Genomic DNA, 6,289 nt, shown 5'->3' on the forward strand with positions numbered 1-6,289 from the left:
AATCGCTCGAGTGTAACTGGCCTCCCTGTGTTCACCCAGTCTGGGTTGCTGTCCTCAAATACTACCTTAGCCTTGTTGCATAAGCGGAGGATGGTGCTGGGGTACCAAAGCCTGGCACCTGAATCAACCTTCTCAGCCGAATCTTGAATCCCCTCGGCGATGAGCTCATTCACATTGATTTCCCCACCTTGTATTAAGCAATGCACCATAGTAGCTCGATTGATGTTTACCTCTGAATTATTTGCAGCTGGTAGAATGGACCTCCTTACAAGTTCAAACCACCCCTTGGCTTCAGGGCTCAGGTCTCCTCTCTTGATGAACTTGGGTCTCCCATCTGTGTACCTCTCCCAGTCAGCTGCTATAACACAGATGTCTGCCACTATCTCTGAGAGCTCATCATTATCAGGGCTTCTACTTATCCTTGCCTGATAACTGTCCTCATCAAAATGAGGTGATTTCAGGTGAAGAACTCTTGTTATGGCATTTGGGCTGAAGTCCACCTCCTTTCCTCTTACGTAACTTTTGAAAGTCGGGGCCTTGGTTTTATCCTCTCTTACTACATTTGCATAAAATTCTTTGATGAGGTTTCCATTGATCTTTCCCTCTGGACTTGTGAGAAATTGCCACCCCCTCTGTTCGATTTTCTCCAGAATTTGTGGTGACTCATTTGCATTGATTTGGAAGATTAACTCTGGCAATATCTTTCTCGCCCTTATCCGTTCGAATTCACATTCATAAAAGGTAGTTTTAAATTTCTTCTCATCGAAAAGAACACTCTCCATGGGTTCCTTCCTCTTTTGCCTCTTTGAGCTTGATGATGCCATGAATTGAGTTGCTGTTTTGAGGGGGAGGTTGGAGGATACGGATAGATGAGGAATAGATTGGCTAGGACAGAGTATGATGAAGGAGGTTGAGCACGCCGAAAGTATGAAGTGTGGAGAGTGGGAATTTGAGTGTGAGGAATGATCATGCACTAAGGTTCACTTATATAGGGAGGTCATGAGTGGATGGAAGGTGTGGATTGCAAGGATTTTTGCTTGATGGACGGTCGGGGTTGTGTATGAAGGAAGGACAAGGATCATCACTTAATGAGAGTGATTGGTTCGGTCTTCAAGGATCTTCCTTCTCCAATGTTGCATGGCAACGTTTCCCCATGCGTTCCCTCTTGAGACATGTGTGTAGTGCTCTTCATTAAGTGGCGGAATCTCCCCCCATTTAATTGTCCAATCAATCCCTTTTTATGCTTCTTTTCTTTTTCTATAAAGATTTAAAATAAGGAAATTAATATCATAAAAATCAAACTCTACGGCTAGAATAATAAATAGAAGAAAAAGAATTTGTTTATTTATGAATTTCAACTAACTAACTACTTGTGTATCCTTATGCATTTTGGTGGCACCATGGGGTGACACCAAACTTAGTTTGAAGCAATGTGATGAAAAGTTTTGTTCAAAGCTCCCAAGACTAGCATGCATCTTTGTTTGCTTTGAACACCAAACTTGTTCTTCACTATATACTGCATGATAAAGATTGCACCAAGTGTTTGTCAAGTTTGGGTTGAAATTCATAAACATTGATTTATTCATTATTTTAAAAACATATAAAACATGGGTTACCTCCCATGAAGCGCTTCTTTAGCGTCACTAGCTTGACGTTTTTCCCTCATCAAGGTGGTTGATAGTGCTTAAAGTCCTCCCCTCTTGCTGTGGACTTATATCCATTGGTTGGATCAATGATCTCCACATGTTCTAGGAAAAGAACTCTATTGATAGTGAAGACCTTAGGTAACTGAGATGGTATAGTAGGGAGATTAGGGGGAATATCTGGAAAGTAAGCTGAGACAACTCTATCCCCTGGAGAGAAGTCTTCTGTAGGGATCTTCTTGTTCCTCCACCTCCTTGGTACCTTCTTCTTTGTTCCTTTTGATGTTGCCTTCCCCTTGGTGACCTCTTTTTCTAAGGGAGTTGTGATGCTGTCTTTACCTGCCTCTAGAGGTTTAGGTTCCTCTAATTTTTTCTTGAGCTGTGGCAATTGCTGTTTTCCTTGTTTATCAATTAAGGGAATCTCAGAATGAACTGGCTGTGCTTCAGTGCTTGTCTCCTCCTTTAGTGTCTCATTATCATTTGTGCTTAGTTCCTTGTCCTCTTGCTCTGTTTCTTGTGAGAGTTTGAAAACATTGAAGCTGAGTCGTTCATCATGGATTCTCAATATTAGCTCCCCTTTCTCTACATCGATAAGTGCTCTGGCCGTAGCTAGGAATGGTCTTCCCAATATGATTGGGTGAGTGTGACTCTCTTCCATGTCCAGGATGACAAAGTCTGTTGGGAGAAAGTATTTCCCAACCTTTAGCAACACATTTTCCACCACTCCTATTGCTTGCTTTTGAGTTTTGTCAGCCAGTCTGATGATTACATCTGTGGGCATTATCTCATTGATCTGCAGCCTCTTCACCAGGGATAAGGTTATTAAGTTGATGCTGGCCCCCAAATCACATAGTGCTCTATCGAACATAGTTTCACCTATGGCACAAGGGATGTGAAAACTCCCTGGGTCTCTTCTTTTTGTAGGCAACTCAGGTTGAATAAGGGCACTACATTCCTTGTTCATCACTATAGTCTGGCCTCCTTTGAGTGAGCTTTTCCTGGGAAGAAGTTCCTTCATATACTTGATGAATGCAGGCATTTGTTGAATTGCCTTGATGAATGGTATGTTTACATGCAGAGATGCAAACAAGTCTAGGAACCTTGAGTATATTCTCTTTCCCACAGCACCATTGAGCAGTTGAGGGAAGGGTGCATAGAGCTTCAGCAGCTCTTGTTGTGAGATTTCTGGTTCTTGGTGATCTCTATCCTCCTCCTTTGTTGAGTTGTCTTCAGGTTGTTTGCAAAGTTTGCCTTGCTTGTCTTCAGTCTCTTGATCACTCACAGTGACCATTTTGCAATCTTCCCATCTTACTTTCTTTGCTTCTCCTTTGGGGTTTTTCTCCGTGTCACTTGGGAAGCTATCAGTAGGTTTGGGAATCTTCTCAGCTAAATATCCCACCTGGAATTCCAGCTTCCTGATGGTCTCTCCATGGTTCTTAATATTGGCTCGCACCTCCTCTTTGAACACCTTATTTTCTTGAATCTCTTGGCATATTCCATCAAGTAAGGCTTCAATCTTAGAGAGCTTGTCATCAATTGATGAGTGATTCGGAGCAGATGTGCTGTTTTGGTTTTGATAAGCGTGTGGAGAAGTGTTGTTGTGGGGGTGTTGAGATGTCCTCTGTGTGAATTGCTGGTGAGCTGCATTGTTGTTGGAGTTGTAACGTCTCTGGTCTTGGTTTTGATCTTGCTCACCTCCCCACCCAAAGTTTGGGTGGTTTCTCCATCCGGGGTTGTAGGTCTTGGAGTATGGATCATAGTTTTTTCTTGGTGAATTTCCAATGTAGTTGGCTTGCTCCTGACTCCCCTCTGCTTCTTCATTCACTCCTTCTTGGGTTGTTGGTGAAGTTGAGATTGCTGCTACTTGGTTCATCTCCATCTTCTTGGTGAGGTCAGCCAGCTGCTGGGTAATGAGCTTGTTTTGGGCCAACAGAGCATCTACATTGTTTAGCTCCATTACTCCTCTTGTGTTCCCTCTTTCGGAAGCATAGAAGTAGTCGTTCTCTGCTACTGTTTCAATAACATCTATGGCTTCCTCAATAGTCTTCTTCTTGTTCAAAGATCCTCCGGATGAATGGTTTACGGCCTTCTTTGACTCATAAGAGAGCCCTTAATTCATAGAAAATGTGCAGCTGCACCCATTCGTTGAACATATCTGGTGGGCACCTCCTTGTTAAGTCTTTAAACCTCTCTCATGCTTCATATAGAGTCTCACCATCTTGTTGCCTGAAAGTTTGGACCTCAGCTCTCAGCCTACTGATTCGTTGAGGAGGGTAAAATCTTGCTAAAAATTTGTTCACCACTTCTTCCCACGTTGTCAAGCTTTCCCTGGGGAAAGATTCCAGCCACTTGGCTGCCTTGTCCCTAAGTGAGAATGGAAACAAGAGCAGTCTATAGGTGTCAGGATGAACACCATTAGACTTCACTGTGTCACATATTCTCAGGAAGGTGGTCAAATATTGATTGGGGTCTTCTTGAACACCTCCTCCAAACGAACAGTTGTTCTGAACAAGGGTGATGAGCTGTGGTTTAAGTTCAAAGTTGTTGGCATGGATTGTTGGCTTTTGGATGCTACTTCCACAATTGCCTGGGTTTGGATTGATGTAAGAGCCTAAAACTCTTCTATCCTCCCCAGCATGATTTGCTCTACCTCCTCCCCCATGGTTGTGATCCTCTTCTTCATGATGGTTTTCCATGTTGTCTTCCATGTTTGGTTCAAAGAATTCCTCTTCTTCCTCAGCACCAACCACTTTCTTTCCTCTTGCCTCCCTCCTTAATCTAAGGAAGGTCCTCTCAGGTTCAGAATCGAAGGAAGTTGAAGCCCCGCTTCTTCTCCCTGTCATACAACCATCAAGTGCAAGCAAGAAAAGATAGGTGCATAAAGTATTTGTGTCAGAATTACTGTTAGTTGTGGGTGATGCAATATATCAAACAGTTAGTGGGTTAGCAAACAGAATTGAAAATAACAAAGAAAAACAAAAGAGTAGAGGGGGAAGGGAAGAAGTTTAACTAAAACAAAAAGTAAATCACTCAAACAGAAAATGAAATTCACAAAATAAAAATGCTCAATCTAGTGATCTTCCAAATTAATCATTGTTGATGCACAATCAATCCCCGGCAACGGCGCCATAAACTTGATGCACGGAAAACTTGTCTCTCAACAAATCTCCCTTCGGCAAGTGTACCGAATTTGTCGTCAAGTAAAAACTCACAATAGAGTGAGGTCGAATCCCACAGGGATTGATTGATCAAGCAACTTTAATTAGAAGAATGTTCTAGTTGAGCGAATCCAGAATTTGGGTTGAGAGTTGCAGAAAATAAAATGGCGGGAATGTAAATAACAGAAAAGTAAATGCTAGAATTAAAGGACTGGAAGTAAATGACTGAAAATAAATTGCAGAATTGTAAATGGGAATGGGGGATTTGCTCATAAAGTAAATGGCAGAAATTAAAGAGAATGGGTAAGATCAGAGATGGGGAGTTCATTGGGCTTAGGAGATGTTGCAATTCTCCAGATCAAGTTCATTTTCATCTCTTCCTCAATCAATGCACTCATTGATCTCCTTGGCAATCTTAAGTGATTGAATTACAATTTCTTGCAATTCAATCTCTCAAATCTTGATCAATAGCCAATTCCTTGGTCAATTGCTCATGAGAAGAGATGAAGTATGGTCACTGATTATACCACATGCATTTCCCAAATCAAGTATTGAGAGGGTTATAGTCACATACCCATCCAAACCCAATTTGGTCCAGCATGAGAAAGCATTTCTAGCTTGATCTCTTCATTCCTCTTTCAAGGTTCAAAAGAGATTCAAGTTTGAATAGCTTCTTTTCCAAGATAACTACTCAATTGGATGAAGATCGAAAGCTTTCAAGTAAAATCAAGAGAAAAGATAGAAGAAGAATAATGAAAATTAGTATTGATCCATCAAATTACAACAGAGCTCCCTAACCCAATGAAAGGGATTTAGTTGTTCATAGCTCTAGAAAATGAAAACAAAGATGGAGAATACATCGTAGAACTAGAAATTGCAGAGAAAGTAAAATACAGAGAGTAATTCTCTTTTTCCAACTTCCAGAACTCCTTAACAATTCAAAGCTACTCCTATATATACTACTTCTCTCAGCTTCTAGTTGGCTCTTCAAGTCTTGGGCCTTTGGATCTTGAGTTTGAAGCAGTTCTCTTCTTCATTTGGGCTTGGCTTTACTTGCAGAGAGAAAATATGAATTGGGCAGAGACTTTAGCTCAGGACATTAGGGGTGTTAACGTTTAGCGAAAATATGAGTTCGAGAACGTTAGTGACAATCAACTTTCTCACTAACGTTACTAAGTAAAAGCTACGTTAACTTCAACGTTAGTGGCATAAACGTTGCCACTAATGTTGCCTCTAAGTCCTTCGCACACGTTATTGAGACTTAACATTTCTAATAACTTTGAAAAGCCCTTTTTGTTCCCTCGTTAGAGCCCACGTTAACTTAGTTAACGTGGCTCTTTAACGTGGGCTTGTCATCCTTCGAGAACGTTAGTGACACTCAACATTGTCACTAACGTTCCAAGGTGCCCCTATGTCTCACGTTAGAGTTCACGTTAACTAGGTTAACGTGGCTTCTAACGTGGCCATGCTTAGCCATCTCCAACGTTA

General features: G+C 41.5%; 1 non-coding gene across 1 annotated transcript; it reads left to right on the forward strand.

Moving 5' to 3' along the window:
• Window positions 1–3,791: 3,791 nt before the first annotated feature.
• Window positions 3,792–3,898, forward strand: LOC148554758 (small nucleolar RNA R71). The gene has a single exon (XR_015887797.1). It is a non-coding gene; the product is annotated as a small nucleolar RNA R71 (small nucleolar RNA).
• Window positions 3,899–6,289: the final 2,391 nt, after the last annotated feature.

This window comes from Arachis ipaensis, chromosome B6 (genome assembly GCF_059453495.1).
Source record: "Arachis ipaensis isolate K30076 ecotype BB chromosome B6, ASM5945349v1, whole genome shotgun sequence".
Classification (NCBI taxonomy): Eukaryota; Viridiplantae; Streptophyta; class Magnoliopsida; order Fabales; family Fabaceae; genus Arachis; species Arachis ipaensis.